Raw genomic sequence first — 20,128 nt, 5'->3', positions numbered from 1 at the left:
ATTTGTTATAAATTTTACTTTGCCCGTAGCTAAGCGAAGGCCAGGCCTCTAAAGTGTTTCACGTATAATGCACAGTGAATATAAAACAGTCCATTAATTGGGATAATAGGTCCCAGCATGTAATTGCATTTCTTAGGTACTATGGATAGCAACTGAGTGAAGTGGTATTTATTTAAGGTTGTTAGTCACCCGTGGATAACTTTATTTGTCCATTGATGCTTAAATAAAGGCATCATCTATCAGTGAGAGTATTTATGAAGAAATTTATAACAAAAATCATTATCGCATCTCAAATTATGAAAGGAAACAGTATATAAAAGTTATTGAAGAATGCCACAATAAAAGTATTACCAGTGCCTCAGGTTACTTGCTTTTATGCTGGTGGACAGTAAAACATTGTAGAAACTCAAGAATAAATGTGAACCAAACATGATTACTGTACTTTGCTTTATATTGTGCTATTCAACAAAATATCTGTAAGACATGAAGTAAATTCCATCAGCAGTTTCAGCCCCATGAACTTGTACAAGTTTTTCAAGGAAAAAAAAAAAAGAATTCACCAACAATTTGTCAGTGTGCCACAAACCTTTGCAGTCTCTCCAATAGTGTGTGTGTGAGGCTTTATTTACAGTTGTAAAAATGTTTACTTTGGTTTGCATTTAATAAGTTGTTGGCTATTTATGAGGAGTTAAAAACATACACACATACACAAGCTATTTTATCTTGTGGAGGCCTCCACGTCTCATTCAAGAAGAGTCAATAAGTCGTCCCAGAGCTCCATTAGCCTAGGACAAGATTACCATCTTTCCCAGAAATCATTCACAAGATTGAAGGGGAGGGCCTAGAACTTTGATTGGTTCACCACCCTTCTGGACCTCTCATTGTCCCAACTTCACCTCTGTTATGTGTTCTGAGACTATCTGGATGAATCCCTTGATGTTCTCTCTTGTCTCAGTCCTTGAAAGAAGTCCAGAATTCCTAGAATCCAGATCATCCCATTCCTGACTGTATTCCCACTGAGGCTCTGTAGCCTGTGAGGCAACCCCTCTACTTTCTCCACAATACCACTTCCTATTTCTTTGCTTTATTATTCTCTATACCATCGACTCAACAGTAAAGAATCCGTCTGCAATGTAGGCGACACAAGAGACATGGGTTCGATCCCTGGGGTCGGGAAGATCCCCTGGAGGAGGAAATGGCAACCCATGTCAGTATTCTTGCCTGGAAAATAACATGAACAGAGGAGCCTGGCAAGCTGCAGCCCATAGGGTCCCACAGAGTTGAACATGACTGAGCGTGCATGCATATACATTTACTGATAACATCCGTAATACTCCTAAATGTGAGAATTTTTTTTTTATTGACTTGGGAAGTCTTTGCTGCTTCTGTTGTTTCTGTTAGACTACAATAATTAGCTTTGTTTATATTTTCCTCAGTGTGAGTTCATGTATAATCCTTCATGTAGATTTAAATATATATAATGTACTACAGGTAAAAACTACTTTGCCCAGAACTTTTAAAATTTGAATTGATAAACTATGGTAGCTTATTGATTCAGATTAAATTTTAAGTTGTTCCCTTTTTCTCAATTGTAATAAGTCTTTAGAGAATTGCTGTGAGATGATAAAGATATTTGGCGAAGAACTGAGAATTGAGAAAAAAAAATCTGTGAAGAGTTGTATCAATTTAATTGGCAAGTCTACTCTTACATACACATGAGCCAATGTTCTAAGAGTCTTGGCATTTTCATTTCCACTACAAAGAAATATGAGACCAAATTAATTGCTTTGTGCTTTAAAACCTTCTAGATGCATTTTGTTTTAGAAAGGAGGCACTTACTCATTCTTCAGATTTTTCTAGGAGTAAACATTTTTTGAATAACAAAGACTAAAAAGTGTTCTATTATAATACTGGACAGCAAGACAAATAGAATATTTAAAACAGAAGACAGAAATTACTAATTTTGAAATCAGAGCTCATTGATAACATGCCATAATATCATTATTAACTAATATTGATGAGTCTTTAATATGTTTAATATTTCTATACCTTTTCCCTAATAGGTCAGGAAGGAGAGGCATTATGTTTGCAATATGTTATCTTTATAACTTCTTAATCAGCAATGTCATATTTCTGGATTATATGTATGTATATAAATATATATATATGATATATATTATATATATATATATATGATATATGCTGTCTTTTAGAATCTTATTTGGAATGGTCATTAAAATTAGAATAACTAGTTTTTCAGGTATTGAATCTGGATTATGTGCCCTTATTGCCATTTTATGACTAACAGAGGACCACATTGATATATAGGTTTATTATTGAAAGGATAATGAAAAACAATAAGAGTAAGATGTGCTACAGATTTCTAATGTGGTGTACCAAAAGAAATTTTCAATGTGAAGACTATATTCTGTCCCCAGATCATCCTTGGGAAAAAAACAGGCAACCAAATATTGTTGTTCAATAATATATTGATATCTCCTATCTTTGCACAGTTCCTTCTCTGCACCATAAAATGTCTTTATTTTCCTTTGAAACATAAATTGGCTTAAAATCTACTTTCTTAAGAAGCACTAATGAAGGGCTTTTAAATGACACTACCTTTTATAACATATATCTCTACTGATATCTAGGCATCAATTTAAAGTTTGTATTATGTACCTCTCTTCAAAATGTTATTAAGATATAATACCATCAGTTATATTAATATGTACCTAATTTAGACTAGAATTTCTACTTATGGTTGATTCAGTGATGTATCATTCAGAACTGCAAGGAAGGACAAGTGCCTCAGGTATCAGCAACTCTAGGTAGTGACTCAGCTGCAAAAAATTGTCCTATTTGAGATCACATCCTTCCAGGGGCAGCTCATAGCCAATGACAGCTTGAGGTGAGGTATAAAGGCCCAATCATTTTGACCCACTGTGCTATAAGTCTGAAGGGACATATACACTACAGAAATCTTGGTGAAATTGACCAAAAATATCTAAGTCTACATCACAGTTTGATTTCACCCCGTGCCTTACTTTACTTTTTCCCTTTTCCTTCGAACCATTAGAACTTGGTTCCAGAGTCCGCCAAACTGAATTATTACTTTTTATACCTCTGAATTTTCTTTTGAATCTGACTAGACCACTGATTTCCTCTATGTATAGAATCTGTGGCAAAAGAGATTTTACACAGTTTCCTCTTATCCCTTTATTACCAATACAGTTGACACTTGAGCAACATAGGTTTGAACTCTGTGGATCCACTTATATGTGGACTTTTTCACTAAATACATGCTGTAGTACCACATAATCTGTGGTTGTTCACATCTGTGTATGTGAAACCACAGATACGGAGGATTTCTGTATAATCTGTGCATTGTACACAGATTTTCAACTGTGTGGAAGGTTGGTGTCCCAACCTCTATGTTATTCTAAAGGTCTCCTATTACAAAAGATGACTTGGCTTTCAACATTATGAACTGTGAGAGTCACATCTTTTGAAACTTTTTATATATTTTCACTGTGGTGGGAATGCTCCATAATTTGTGAAATAGTATACAAACAAAAGTAGATCATATCACCTTTGATTATTCCTCCTACCCTCCTTCCTGACTATATACTATCACCCATCTGCACTTTCATAAAATGATCAGAGTGAAAATGCAGGAGAAAGAAGTTCCAAGGGCTGATGTGTGTGTGTCTGCTCAGTCTCTCAGTTGTATCTGACTCTTTATGACCCCATGGACTATAGCCCTCCAGGCTCCTCTGTCCATGGGATTTTTCCGGCAAGAATACTGGAGTGGGTTGCCATTTCCTCCTCCAGGGGATCTTCCTGACACAGGGCTCAAAGCCATGCCTCCTGTATCTCCTGCATTGGCAGGCAGATTCTTTACCACTGAGCCACCTGGGAAGCCCTCCAAGGGCTGATATAGCCAAACAAACACTGAAAATTGAGTGAAAATGTTCACAATCAACTTTTTTGGAACTCTGGAAACTAGGCAAAAGTTTATAGCACCCAAACAATAGCAGAATTGAGAAAAAGCTGACTTAAATGTGGAAGTCAAGTTTTGTGGTTGTTTTAAGTAGCCTTACCTCATTCCCCTTGCCAGAGTGGCAGTAGTTTTAGAGATAGCACTTACATTCTTGGTGTGGGTACCTGTTTTGAGAGGGAGCAGAGCAGAACTTATTTCTGAGAACTTGTGTGTATCTGCTTTGACTTATCTGAGGATTCCTCAAAGGCCTGACAAGGTTTTTTTTTTTTACCTAACTCAGAACTTTCTCAAGGTGGAAAAGGACTGAACAGAGGTTGTTTGTCAAAGAAATTGTAAGGCAAATGAACAAACTACTGCTTAGTGTTAGTTGCTCAGCTGTGTCTGACTTTGCATCCCCATGGCCTATAGCCCATTAGGCTCCTCTGTCCACTGAATTCTCCAGGCAAGGATACTGAAGTGGGTAGCCTTTCCCTTCTCCAGGAGATCTTCCCAATCCAGTGATCAAACCCAAGTCTCCTTCATGACAGGCAGATTCTTTACCATCTGAGCCACACTGCTGCTTACCAGGAGTAAAATATTACAGTTGCAAAAAATAAGACATGCTGGTTCAAATGGAAAATCTGGGGAAACAGTTATTTTGGTGAATAAGAGCATTGAAAAATTCCCACAGATAACAGGGAATCTGGAAAGTCATGTGCATTGTTGCAAATGACAGGGATCCTGGAAAATCATGGGCACATGTTCAGAGAAGACCTGTGAAAGCCATAAACTTTCACCTGTGGCTGATCTTTAGGCTCAGCTCAACTAGGAGGTGAAAGCTAAGATAGAGTTGTTGAAAAGGTGGGTAAGTGTTGAGGGAGTATCCAGTGCAGATACAGTTTGAAAAGACCAGGAGAGTATTTTCTTTTCCTTTTTTGTTCTAGGCATTTAAGGAAATCTCTGTCAAACCACTAGCTGACCACAAGCTAAAGAAATAGAGACTTCAGAGACCACATGCAACAAAAAAATAGTCTTTAAATATACTTTAGAAAAGTCATTAAATAAATAAGTATCCATAATCCACAGTAAATAACAAAAAACCCTGAGGAGAAGGAAGATCTGATTTTCAGAGTTAGCACATTATAATATTGTAATGTTATATTAACATATTTGATATAATTAAATTATAAATTATAATATCAAATTATATAATATCACATTAACATATTATAATATCAAAACATCCAATTTAATAAAAAAAAATTATGCGCATGCAGAGAAACAAGAAAGTTGGTCCATACCCAGAAAAAAAAAAAAGAAATTGTCTCCAAGGAAGCACAGAAATTGGACTCATTCAAGAAAAACTTTAAATCGACCTCCTTGAATATGCTCAAAGAGTTAAAAGAAAACCATAGATGAAGAGCTGAAGGAAACAAGGAGAACAATGTCACATCAAATAGAGAATATTTTTAAAAAGATAAAAACTGTCAAAAGAAATCAAAGAGAAATTTTGAAGCTGAAAAGTATAAAAATTGAAATGAAAATTTCACTAGAGGAGCTCACAGCAGAGTAAGCAAGGCAGAAGGAAAAACCAGTGGACATGAAGGTAGGTTAATTGAGAGTATCTACTCTTGAGAAGCAGAAATTAAAAAGAATGTAGACAAATGAACACAGCCTAAGAAACCTATGGGATACCATTAAGCATAACAACATATTATAAATATATATATATATATATACTAGAAGACTGAGAATGAGGGGAGTAAAATGGGAAGAAAAATATTTGAAGAAATTGCTGTTGTTGTTTAGTCATTAAGACATGTCCAACTCTGCAATCCCATGGACTGCAGCTCACCAGGCTCCTGTGTCCATGGGATTTCCCAGGCAAGAATATTGGAGTGGGCTGCCATTTCCTTCTTCAGGGGATCTTCCTGACCCAGGGATTGAACCTGCATCTCCTGCATTGCAGGTAGATTCTTTACCATTGAGCCACCAGGGAAGCCCATTTGAAGAGATAATGGCTGTTAACTTCCCAAATTTGATAAAAGATATGAATCTACATATCTAAGAAGCTCAAAAAATTCTAAGTAGAATAAACACAAAGGGGTCCACATCAGGGCATGTTATAATAAAATTGTCAAAAGACAGATAAAGAGAGCATCTTGAAAGTAGCAAGAGAGTAGCAAACTTGATCAAAGACTTAGATGTAAGTCCTTGAACTATAAAAGTATTAGAGTAAAACATAGGAGTAGATTTTCATCATCTTGGATTTGGCAAAGAACTTAGATATGACTCAGAAAACACAAGCTGCAAAAGGAAAAAAAAACATATAAATTGGATTTCATCAAATTTCAAAACTTGTGTTTCAAAATGACATCATCAAAGAAAGTAAAAATACATCCTACAAAATGGGAGAAAATATTTTCAGATTATATATCTGATAAGAGTCTAGTATCTAGAACATATAAAGAACTCATGCAACTCAACAACAAAAAGACAACCCCAGTTTAAAAATGGCCAAAAGACTTGTGTAGACATTTCTCCAAGGAAGACATACAAATGGCCTACAAGTACATGTCAAGATACTCATCATCATTAATCATTAGGGAAGGCAAATTGAAATCACATAATACCACTCCACACCCACTAGGATAGCAATAATAAAAAGGAAAATAACAAGTGTTGGTGAAGATATGGAGAAATTGGAACACATTTACATTGCTGGTGAGAATGTAAAATGGTGAAGTCACTGTGAAAAATAGTGCCAAACATTGAGTTTCCATGACCCAGCAATCCCTTCATAGGTATACAACCAAGAAAATTGAAAACTTATCCCCATACAAAAACTTATACAAGAATATTCAATATAATATTATTTGTAATAGTCAAAGAGCAGAATGTCCATCAACTAATGAATGGATAAACATATAGTGTGGTTTATCTATATAATAGAATATTATTTGGCCATAAAAGTGGACGAAGTACTGACACATGCTGCAATGTGGATGAGTCTCAAAAACATGCTGAACAAAAGAAGTCAGACACAAAAGGCCACATGTTAATTCCATTTACATGATATTTACAGAATCAGTTCAGTTCAGTCACTCAGTCATGTCCAACTCTTTGCGACCGCATGGACTACAGCATGCCAGGCTTCCCTGTCCATCACCAACTCCCAGAGCTTGCTCAAACTCATGTCCATCAAGTTGGTGATGCCATCCAACCATCTCATCCTCTGTTGTCCCCTTCTTCTCCTGCCTGTTGTCCCCAGCATCAGGGTTTTTTCTAATGAGTCAGTTTTTCACATCAGGTGGCCAAAGTATTGGGGAAGTAGGAATGGGTACTTAAAGAGGATGGGGGTTTCCTTTCAGGTGATGAAAATATTCTGGATATAGGTAATGGTGATGATCATACAACATTATGAATGTACTAAATGCCACAGAATTATACATTTTAAAAGAGGTAAAATGGTAAATTTTATGTTAAGTAAATTTTTTTGGCAGTAAAAAAGCCAAAAATGTTTTAAGAGATATCATAGCATTCCCTAGCATAAAGCATTCCACATAGTAGGTGCAGGAACATTTGTATAATATAGTGAGTTGCACTGTTCATGGTAAGGTTATATCTAACTCACTTATAACTCTCCTCTTGAATTCCCTAAAGAAAATAAAGAGGCTTGACGATTGAATACTGCTATGAATAATGGTACTATTGTATGGCATTTTATAATGTACAGGCCAGGGAAAAATCATTACCATTGTTTAAATAGTGTTATTATTTATAGATACTAATATTGTGATACTGTATTGTATAATATTTACCCTATTCAAAGAAAAATCAGGTTCACAAAAATCACATATGTTACCCAAGATTAAACAAATTACAGGTGCTACCATTGGGACTCAAAGTGTAGTGTTCTGTCTCTAAATTCTTGACTCTTAAAACAAGGCTAAGACAAAGATGTCAGCTGAAAAAAAGTACAGGAAGTTCTGTTTCTTGGAAATACTACTGAGCACATACTGCCTCATAGGAACTGCATTCCTTTATATTAATAGTTTCTTTATCTGTATTACATGAGGAAGGCCTCAGTCCTGCTGAAGAAAGTAGAAATTTTAAAAGAATCCTATCTTGTTACTTTGCATTTTTACACAAAGCTAAAAAGAAAGAAACCCTCATGTAATAGTTATTGATCTATCTTAACATAGCCCCTTGATATATTTTGTTATTTTTCACAGTATACTCCCTAAGTGATTCCCACACAAATAATATAGGGCATTTTGACTACGTATTAGTCCAAGTATTTGCTGAGATATCAGCCCAGTTTAATCAACAGACAAGTAGACCTTTTAAAGCTGTGGAGAAGACAGATACAACATCCAAATGCAGATACTCGGGGCAGTGCACTACATGGATCAAAGCTAAAAGTAAGTGAGTGTTGCAGTTATAAATAAACCATGAAAATATCAGAAATCTCTCTCATTGCATACAACACACAGATAAGCTGTGAACATTCAAGATATATATATTCTTCCATAAAAGTCTTTTTAAATTAAAAAAATGATCTTATAATAGGGGTTAATCAAATATTCTTGGTGATTGAACAGATTACAAACTATATAAGAATAAATATCATTTAAGAGTTCAGCCATTTTTCCAAATACCTGAAGGTCCACCACGTGGAATATTTTTGTAAATTTACTAAGCCCAAATTTGAATTGTATTAGCCTTTCATTATTTGCATAAGAGAGTAAATCACGTAACTAATGAGTGGTCTTAGTCATACATACACTCAAATATTGGAATGAGATATTATTTTCAACTTGCTTTTCACTTATCATAAATCTTCTTGGCATGATGTTCTTCCCCTCCCCTCCCCCCACCACAGGCTGCAAAATAGAACTTTAAAGATCATCATAAGTTATAGAAAAGAACACTATTTACAAAGGAAGCATCATATAAACGAATAATTAACGAAGAAGACCATTTTTTTTTACATATACAAGTACCTATTATTTTTTAAATTCTTTTCCCATTTTGGTTACTACATAATATTGAGTAGAGTTTCCTGTGTTATATAGTTCTGCTTTATTGACTACGCCAAAGCCTTTGACTGTGTGGATCACAATAAACTGTGGAAAATTCTGAAAGAGATGGGAATACCTGACCTGCCTCTTGAGAAATCTGTATGCAGGTCAGGAAGCAACATTTAGGACTGGACATGGAACAACAGACTGGTTCCAAATAGGAAAAGGAGTACGTCAAGGCTGTATATTGTCACCCTGCTTATTTAACTTATATGCAGAGTACATCATGAGAAACACTGGGCTGGAGGAAGCACAAGCTGGAATCAAGATTGCTGGGAGAAATACCAATAACCTCAGATATGCAGATGACACTACCCTTATGGCAGAAAGCGAAGAAGAACTAAAGAGCCTCTTGATGAAAGTGAAAGAGGAGAGTGAAAAAGTTAGCTTAAAGCTCAACGTTCAGAAAACTAAGATCATGGCATCTGGCCCCATCACTTCATGGGAAATAGATGGGGAAACAGTGGAAACAGTGGCTGACTTTATTTTTTTGGGCTCCAAAATCACTGCAGATGGTGACTGCAGCCATGAAATTAAAAGACACTTACTCCTTGGAAGGAAAGTTATGACCAACCTAGACAGCACATTAAAAAGCAGAGACATTACTTTGCCAACAAAGGTCCATCTAGTCAAGGCTATGGTTTTTCCAGTGGTCATAGTTGGACTATAAAAAAAGCTGAGCACTGAAGAATTGATGCTTTTGAACCGTGGTGTTGGAGAAGACTCTTGAGAAACACTTGGACTGCAAGGAGATCTAACCAGTCAATCCTAAAGGAAATCAACCCTGAATGTTCATTGGAAGGACTGATATTGAAGCTGAAACTCCAATACTTTGGCCACCTGATGGGAAGAGCTGACTCATTTGAAAAGACCCTGATGCTGGGACAAATTGAAGGCAGGAGGATAAAGGGTCCACACAGGATGAGATGGTTGGATGACATCAGTGACTCAATGGACACGAGTTTGAGTAATCTCTGGGAGTTGATGATGGACAGGGAGGCCTGGCGTGCTGCAGTCCATGGGATCGTAGAGTCGGACATGACTGAGTGACTTAACTGAACTGATAGTAGATCCTTGGTGGTTATCCGTTTTAAATATAGTGTGTACATGTCAATCCCAAACTCCCTAACTGTCCCTCCCCTACCTTTCCTCCCATAACCATATCTATTCTATTCTATTTTAAGCAAATGATTGTAATTTGCTTCTAGTATCATATATCAGTTACAATAAATAACTTTGTAATTGCCCAGAAGTCTATGATCTACAGGTTTGGAACCAAATTTATAGGCTATACCCTGTATCAACAGGGCTTCCCAGATAGCTCAGTTGGTAAAGGATCTGCCTGCAATGCAGGAGACCCTGGTTCGATTCCTTGGCCGGGAAGATCCGCTGGAGAAGGGATAGGCTACCCACTCCAGTATTCTTGGGCTTCCCTTGTGGCTCACCTGGTAAAGAATCTGCCTGCAATGTGGGAGATCTGGGTTCCATCCCTGGGTTGGGAAGATCATATGGAGAAGGGAAAAGCTACCCACTCCAGTATTCTGGCCTGGAGAATTCCATGGACTGTATAGTCCATGGGGTGGCAAAGAGTCGAACATGACTGGGCAACTTTCACTTTCACTGTATCAGCAAACAGGACTGTCCATCCAACCTAGAAGAAAAACCATGTAAATATATACATGTTACTAAGGAAAAAATACAAGGATGAATTATCAAGGTCTCTATTCTCCAGCGTTGTGTTTAGGTTTGAGTGTTTTCTGATTAGATGTGGATCATGCTTGAAAAAAAGCACTCTATGAATGCTAGAGCAATTTGAGTAATTTGTACAGTCATCTTTTTGCACATTTAGTAGAAAAAAACATCAGTAGGTATTTATTGTATACTTACGTTGTGTTTAGAGCTCTGCTAGGTGCTATATGAAGAGTAAACAATAACCAAACCAAAGAAAATGTCCTTCTTTTTTTTTTTTTTTTGACTTCCTAACTCTGAATTCCTAAATAAATAAAAGTAGCACCTCTCATTTGGTGATAAGTTATATTAGTGCCTTGGGTACATTTGCTTTTTTTTGCAAACTGCAAGGACTAGACTATTCCTAGGGTAGAGTGAAAAGCAAAGTAGATCTATCTGAGGTACAGACAACTGAGGGAGCAGCAGGGTAGGAAGGGATTTCCTTGTAAATCAAAAGATTACCCAGCTGCTATATAATGGGCACTAAGAAACTGTTGTAGTTAAATCAGAAATGCTTCCAGGGAGGGAACCATAATAATTCTCATATTTGTTTCTTGTTCCAGTGCTGGTTTCTTAAGAAGGATGGACTCTTTTGTCTTCCAGACTTAGAGGTATTTACCTTCTCTGGAAGTATGATGTTGCAATCTGAAGTTGCAGCTTCCTGGAAATAGATGTAGAGACTGATCAGTTGTCCTTAATGTTGCTCCTGTTTTAGGCTATCAGGTTTAAAACTGAAAGGGGAAGCTCAGTCCTGAATTTGATTTTTAAAAGAGGCCAGTCCTTTACCACTAGCCCCACCTGGGAAGATGCCAGAGACAAGGGTTCGATCCCTGGGTCAGGAAGATCCCCTGGATGAGGGCATGGCAACCCACTCCAGTACTCTTGCTTGGAGAGTCCCATGGACAGAGAAGCCTGGTGGGCTACAGTCCATAGGGTCGCAAAGAACAGGACACACTGAAGCAACTTTGTAAGCACGCAATGGAATCCTAGCTTTCCAATAGCTAGCCCATACAAATATTTATTAAAAGATTAAGCAGAGGTCTTTTCTTATTCAGAGTGGTTAATTATCCCAGGTAAAACAATTACAGTGTAGAGAAAAATTACAAAACAATCTTGAATTTATAAATTGAGGAAAAGGATTAGTAAACTAGATGATTCTTTATATTATTTAGCTCTGACATTCATTGCATGGACCCATTGCTTATTAGAGTCTGTGAATATATGTAACAATAAAGGAACTTATCTGTAACAGGCTTATCTGTAACAAACTTTTTTTCATTTGCTCTCACTCTTACAAATGCACATTTTTCTCTGTTTAAATAGAAACTCCAATTTCTATTTAAACATGTGTTTGTGCATTTTCCACCTGCTATCTTGCTCTTTTAAGTCATTTACCTCCTGTCTCACAGGTTCCTTATGAACGGTTTAGGAAGTGGTATTTAAACCATCCCCCCACCCCCAGCTACTTTGCTCTCCTTTTTACTTCATTACCTGTAATTCTCACGAATCACCATTTTAATCTGGGATAAGGAAGATCATGTAGCCTACATTACTCAAATCTGACTAATTTGTACATCACTTTACCAATGACACATATTTACCCTGACACAGCTTGCACTTCTTCCAAATAAAACTTATCTCCTGCCCTCTCCTATTTTCCATGCCTGACAGAGGACAGGTTTTCCTGAAAGCACAACTGCTTGGTGTTTATCTGTGCTTATTGGTGGACCAAAGAAAGGGTGTGTTTTAATCACTTACTATCTCTGTTGGTGAGGGAGGAATTCCTGCCCTAGGATTATGAGTATGCTAAACACATGACACCAAGTACCGGGCAGATGAGACTGACAGTAGTTGTTAGGCACATATACTCATGGTCCAGGGAAGGAGGACACGGTATACCATGCAGGGTGACCTGGGGGTTGCACTGGAGAACAGACTAAATAACCACAGGCTGTGGGAGGCAGTTTTTATAGCATTAAGAGTGTGGTGTCCCCTCTGCTTCCCACAGAAGGATGTGTTTGGCTTATTTGCATAGTTCTGTGAGCTGTCAGGGAACTGCAGTCTATTACTCAGGGATAAACAGAAACTATGACTGGTTTACTTGATGAGGAGGGTTATTTGATTAGGCGACCTTACCTGGGGGAACATACTAGGGAGGGGAACTTGCAGTTACACCATTTGGGGTCCTCCCAATTTTGTCATATATCAAGGCAGCATATAATATTGAATCTTTATTTTAAGCCTTACAAACAAATGACTCCTTGATAACTTGACATCAGTTTAAATCTAGGTGATGACTAGAACTTCAAAGTAGATGAAGTGCCTTCTTAGGAAATAAAGTAGGCTCTTGACCAAAAGGGAGTGGTAGTAAAAACCATGAAATTTAGAGGTATTCCCCTTTATGGCCAATAAAGTCAATTGAGAGACCTGTGTGGCATTAGAGTAGGGAGTACACATTCCCTGGGGGCATGAATTTAGACTAATCAGTACTTGTGGCAATAGTGACAACCACAGGGGGGTCCATTTGGCTCTTTCAAACTTAAGTAGAAATTCTTTGAGGAGCCCTTTATTCCTCAATTACTGATGCTGCCTGGGACTTATGGGGGAGGTGGAAATTTCATTGAATGTCTTCTTCAAGAGCCTAACATTGTTCTAAAAAGTGAATTGTATCGAACAACTTCCAGATGTTCCAACTGGATTTAGAAAAGGCAGAGGAGCTAAAAATCAACTTCCCAACATCTGTTGAGACATAGAAAAATCAAGAGAATTCCAGAAATACATCTACTTCTGCTTCATTGACTACACTAAAGCCTTTGACTGTGTGGATCACAACAAACTGTGGAATATTCTTAAAGAGATGGGAATACCAGACTGCCTTACCTGTCTCCTGAGAAATCTGTATGCAGGTCAAGAAGAAACAGAAATGACATGAAACAACAGACTGGTTCAGAATTGAGAAAGGAGTGTGTCAAGGCTGTATATTGTCACCCTGCTTATTTAACTTATATGCAGAATATATCATGTGAAATGCCAGGCTGGATGAAGCACAAGCTGGAATCAAGATTGCTGGGAAAAATATCAATAGCCTCAGATATACAGATGACGCCACCCTTATGGGAGAAAGTGAAGAGGAACTAGAGATCCTCTTGATGAAGGTGAAAGAGGAGCGTGAAAAAGCTGGCTTAAAACTCAACATCAGAAAACTAAGACTATGACATCTGGTCCCATCAACTTCATGGCAAATAGATATGGAAACACTGGAAACAGTGACAGACTTTATTTTCTTGGGCTCCAAAGTCACTGTGGATGGTGACTGCAGCCATGAAATTAAAAGACACTTGCTCCTTAGAAGAAAAGCTATGACCAACATAGACAGCACAATAGCATTGAAACATGTATATTATCATATGTGAAACAGAACACCATTCCATGTTCGATGCATGAGACAAGGGCTCAGGGCCGGGGCAATGGGATGACCCAGAGGGATGGGATGGGGAGGGAGGTGGGTGGGGGGTCCAGGAAGGGGAACACATGTAAACCCATGGCTGATTCATGTCAATGTATGGCAAAAACTATTACAATATTGTAAAGTAATTAGCCCCCAACTAAAATAAATAAATTTATTAAAAAAAAAAAAGAACTATAAAAAAAAAAAAAGCAGAGACATTACTTTGCCGACAAAGGTCTGTCTAGTCAGAGCTATGGTTTTTCCAATAGTCATGTATGGATGTGAGAATTGGACCATAAAGAAGGTTGAGTGCTGAAGAATTGATGCTTTTGAACTGTGGTGTTGGAGAAGACTCTTGAGAATCACTTGGACAGCAAGGAGATCAAGCCAGTCAATCCTAAGGGAAATCAGTCCTGAATATTCATTGAAAGGACTGTTGCTGAAGCTGAAGCTCCAATACTTTGGCCACTGAATGCAAAGAGCCAACTCATTAGAAAAGATCCTGATGCTGGGACATATGGAAGGCAGGAGGACAAGGGATCCACACAGGATGAGATGGTTAGATGGCATCACCGACTCAATGGACATGAGTTTGAACAGGCTCTGGGAGATGGTGAAGGACAGGGAGGCCTGGTCTGCTGCAGTCCGTGGGGTCAGAAAGAGTTGGATACGACTTACTGACTGAACAATAGCAACAACAACAAAATGTGAATTGAGTTACTTGATCACTATTAGTAATGTCTGGAGCTCTGAAGTTGATAATATGTCCTGGTAAGACTTTGTATTATGGTCTTAGTATCATAAACACATAAACAACAGATCTGGAAGAGGGGTGACTCCTCTAGTACCATCGAATCTGGCAAAGGACTGAGAGCAAAAGTGTCCACCCTTTCCTGTAGGTGGGATACGCTAGAGGGTCCAGGTTTGGCTCCATCTTGTAGCCTGGAGGCCTTAGTAGCCATGCCAAGCTTTTATGCTGCTGCTTTTATAACTCAAGGCATATTGGTCAGCTAAGTACAGAGGGCTGTGGGCCCAGGGCCCAAATTCCAAAAGACCCAAGTAGGTGGCCAGCTATTGCTGCTCTAATGGTGTAAAGCACATGGCCAAGGAAGGAAGTTTCTTGCATCAGAATTCTGTGGGCAACTTTTACTTACTATGGGTGGTCCAGAGACTCTAGGAGACATGAGAGGAAGTTGCTTAAAGCCTCTAAAATTAAGTCTCAGGGCCACTAATGGGAGTCCGTGTTGTATGGCAGGTTCTAGAGCCTTTTTTGAGGGGCTGCTGTTCATGGCAGGCTTATTTGCAAGTAACAGTATAAGTGAGGTTAAATAAAATTTTTCAATGAAGATCAACAGAGCCAAAAAAGGCCTACAAGAAGTTGAACTTGTTTTAAATATTGAGGATATAGAGAGGACCAATAATTGTCTCTTGACAGTGTCACATCTGAAGCAACTCTTAGGTTATCAAATAATTTTTAGAAATTTAACCAAAGTGACACATATATAGGACAATGGCCCATGCCACTTTTATGAGCCCTTTTCTAAATGTGTATGTCCTGAATAAATGTGGCAAGTGAAATTTTGCCTCAGAGAATGTCTGTTAACCATGTAGTGTCATAACTGTATTCATGGTGGAAAGGTGATACAGCTAAAATATAGCCTATGAAGGTTGTGTATGATTGTAAAGCTTCTGAGGTATTCTATTGGTGGCTAAGTATCATTTCCCTATGGATGTGAAAGCAAAATATTACTGAAAGGATGTTGAAATAGGCACCCAGCATAACATATTGGCCAAATCTATAATAACAAAATGTATACCAGTTGCTGATTGGATGGACTCTGTAATTTAGATAATATTGGGTATTGAATTTGGAGGCCTTAATGGATGGGTTGTTGTTTTACAGTCACTAAGTCATGTCTGACTCTTTGTGACCCTCATGGACTGCAGCACATTTGGCTTCCCTGTCCTTCACCATCTCCCAGAGTTTGCTCACACTTATGTCCATTGAGTTGGTGATGCCATCCAACCATCTCATCCTCTGTCATCCCCTTCTCCTCTTGCCCTCAATCTTTCCCCAGATCAGGATCTGTTCCATTGAGTCAGCTCTTTGCATCTGGTGGCCAAAGTATTGGAGCTTCAGCTTCAGCCATCAGCCCTTTCAATGAATAGTCAGGGATGATTTCCTTTAGCATTGACTGATTTGATCTCCTTCTTGCCCAAGGGACTCTTGAGAGTCTCCTCCAGCACAGGAAAGCGTGAATTTTTGGATGCTCAGCCTTCTTTAGGGTCTAGCTCTCAACATCCGTACATGACTACTGGAAACTTCCCTGGTGGCTCAGAGGTTAAAGCGTCTGCCTCCAATGCAGGAGACCCGGGTTCGATCCCTGGGTTGGGAAGATCCCCTGGAGAAGGAATTGGCAACCCACTCCAGTATTCTTGCCTGGAGAATCCCATGGACGGAGGAGCCTGGTAGGCTACAGTCCATGGGGTTGCAAAGAGTCGGACACGACTGAGCGACTTCACTTGTTGGCCAAGTGATATCTCTGCTTTTTAATACACTGTCTAGGTTTGTCATAGCTTTCCCTCCAAGGCTCAAGTGTCTTAATTTCATAGCTGCAGTCACCATCCACAGTGATTTTAGAGCCCAAGAAAATAAAATCTGTCACTGTTTATTCTTTTCCCCATCTATCTGCCATGAAGTGATGGGACTGTATGCCATGATCTAGTTTGTTGAATGTTGAGTTTTAAGCCAGTTTTTTCACTCTCCTCTTTCACCCACATCAAATGGCTTTTCCTCTCCTCTTCATTTTCTGCCATAAGGGTGGTATCATCTGCACATCTGAGGCTGTTGGTATTTCTCCTCACAGTCTTCATTCCAGCTTGTGATTCATCCAGCCCAGAATTTTGCATGATGTACTCTGCATGTAGTTAAGTAAGCAAGGTGACAGTATACACCCTTGATGTACTCCTTTTCCAATTTGGAACCATTCTGTTGTTCCATGTCTGGTTCTAACTGTTGCTTCTTGAACTGCATACAGGTTTCTCAGGAGACAGGTAAGGTGGTCTAGTATTCCCATCCCTTTAAGAATTTTCCAGTTTGTTGTGATCCACACAGTTAAAAGTTTTAGTGTAGTCAATGAAGCAGAAGTAGATGTTTTTTGGAATCCTCTTGCTTTCTCTGTGATCTAATGAACGTTGGCAATTTGATCTCTGGTTCATCTGCCTTTTCTAAATCAAGCTTGTACATCTGTAAGTTCTCAGTTCACATGCTGCTGAAGTCCAGCTTGAAGAATTTTGAGCATTACCTTGTTAGCATGTGAAATGAGTGCGATTATACAGTAGTTTGAAATCTTTGGCATTGCCTTTCTTTGTGATTGGAATGAAAACTTACCTTTTCCTGTTCTGTGCCTGATTAGTTTAGTGGTTGACTAATGATTAGAAATTTAAGATTTCCTTAAATGCATAGAACCAACATGTTCACCAAAGTCTTCACCAAAGGCCTCTCTGTATGTTTGTTGAGGCATGCCTTCAGCACTCAAACAAACAGTTAAAAACTCAGCCTTAGATCCACGATTGCAGGTGGTGGGATGCAAGGCCGAACTGCTGCGCCAAGCCTTCCCCAACTCGGTCCCTGCTCCCTGCTGCAAGCGTGTGCTCAGCGGATGTGGGTACTGGCAGGGCTAGGATCTGGCTGTGTGTGGAAAAAGATAGTAACCTAGAAACCGGCTACCATCAACAACTATAACTGTAGAGACAGTGTCTCTTAACTCCCAGCTTTAAAAGATGAAGACATCAGCATTTATATACACCCAGCTGGAAAAGTCAGTTTGTGAGTCACTTACATGACTGTGGTCTTGGAAGACAGGACACGGGGAGATCACAGGAGAGAAAATAAAGGGAAGAAGGGAAATCCTAGGACTAAGCCCTGAAGTGCCCCAACATATAAAGAGGGATCAAGCCCTGAGCCTTTGGAGTAGGAGCACTGACTGCAAGACCATAGACTACCAGAGAACTAACCCCAGGGAGTATCAAATAGTGAGAACTCACATAAAAGAAACCACTTGAATAGAAGACCCGGCATCACCCAACCACCAGTAGCACACTGTGCAGGATGCCACATCTAAACAACAAACAAAACAAAAATACAAACCCAATCACAAGCAGACAGGATTAGCACCTCACTCAGCCTTGCCCATCAGAGGAAAAACAAAGAAACAAACAAAACAGTACAAATCTTACCCCATAAGAAGCTTACAAAAACCACTGTACCAACCTTAGGAGGATAGAAACCAAAAGGAAGAAAGAATTAAACCTTGAAGCCTGGGAAAAGGAGACCTCAAACAGAATAAGTTTTTTAAAAAACGAAAAGGCAGAGAAATACTACACAAATGAAGGAACAAACTGGAAACACAAAAATCCGAATAAATGAAGAGGAAATAGGCAAACTACCTGAAAAAGAATTCAGAATAATGATAGTAAAGATGGTCAAAAACCTTGAAAACAAAATGGAGAAAATGCAAGAATCAATTAACAAAGACCTAGAAGAATTAAAGAATAAACCCACAGAGACAAACAATACAATTATTGAAGTTAAAATACTCTAAAAGAAATCAATAGCAGAATATCTGAAGCAGAAGAACGAATTAGTGAGCTGGAAGATAAAATGATGGAAGTAATTTCTGAAGAGCAGAATAAAGTAAAAAGAATGAAAAGAATTGATGATAGTCTCAGAGACCTCTGGAACAATATCAAATGCACTAACATTCGAATTATAGGGGTCCCAGAAAAAGAAGAGAAAAAGAAAGGGCTTGAGAACATTTTTGAAGAGATTGTAGTTGAAAATTTCCCCTGCATAGAAAAGGAAATAGTCAATCAAGTCCAAGAGGCACAAAGAGTCCCATACAGGATAAACCCAAGGAGAAACACGCCAAGACACATACTAATCAAGCTAACAAAGACTAAACACAAAGAAAGAATATTAAAAGCACAAGGGAGAAGGAACAAGTAACATACAAGGGAAACCCCATATGTTCACAGCTGATCTTTCAGCAGAAACTCTGCATGCCAGAAGGGAATGGCAGGATATATTTAAAGTACTGAAAGGGAAAAATCTACAACCAAGATTACTGTACCTGGCAAGGATCTCTTTCAAAATTGATGGAGAAATAAAAAGCTTTGCATAAAAGAAAAGGTCAAGAGAATTCAGTACCACCAAACCAGCTTTATAACAAATGTTAAAGGGAATTATATAGTCAAGAAATACAAGAGAAGAAAAAAGATCTACAAAAGCAACCACAAACAATTAAGAAAGTGGCAATAGGAACATATATTTCAATAATTACTTTAAATGTAAATAGACTAAATGCTCCAACCAAAAGACACAAACTGGGTGAATGGATACAAAAAAAGACCCATATATATGTTGTCTACAAGAAACCCACTTCAGACCTCAAGACACATATAGACTGAAAGTGAGAGGATGGAAAAATATATTCCATGAAAATGGGAAGCAAAAGAAAGCTGGAGTAGCAATCCTCATATCAGAAAAAATAGACCTGAAAATAAAGAAGATTACAAGAGATAAGGAAGGACACTACATAATGATCAAGGGATCGATCCAAGAGGAAGACATAAGAATTGTAAATATGTATGCACCCAACATAGGAGCACCTCAATAAATAAGACAAACACTAACAGACATAAAAGGAGAAATTGACAGTGACACAATAATAGTAGGAGACTTTAACACCCCACTCACACCAATGGACAGATCATCAAAACAGAAAATTAATATGGAAACACAAATCCTATATGATACATTAGATGAGATGGATCTCATTGATACCTTCAGGACATTCCATCAAAATGCAGAGAAGACAGCTTCTTCTC

At 38.3% G+C, this 20,128-nt stretch overlaps 1 non-coding gene across 1 annotated transcript; it reads left to right on the top strand.

Annotated features, from left to right (window-relative positions):
* Nucleotides 1-16,563: 16,563 nt before the first annotated feature.
* TRNAW-CCA (transfer RNA tryptophan (anticodon CCA)) lies at nucleotides 16,564-16,635 on the top strand. The gene has a single exon. It is a non-coding gene; the product is annotated as a tRNA-Trp (tRNA).
* Nucleotides 16,636-20,128: the final 3,493 nt, after the last annotated feature.

This window comes from Giraffa tippelskirchi, chromosome X, assembly GCF_054371585.1.
Source record: "Giraffa tippelskirchi isolate mGirTip1 chromosome X, T2T-mGirTip1v1.2.pri, whole genome shotgun sequence".
Taxonomy (NCBI): domain Eukaryota; kingdom Metazoa; phylum Chordata; class Mammalia; order Artiodactyla; family Giraffidae; genus Giraffa; species Giraffa tippelskirchi.
Note: the sequence above shows the minus strand (reverse complement) of the source record. Positions and strands in the feature narration are given on the sequence as shown.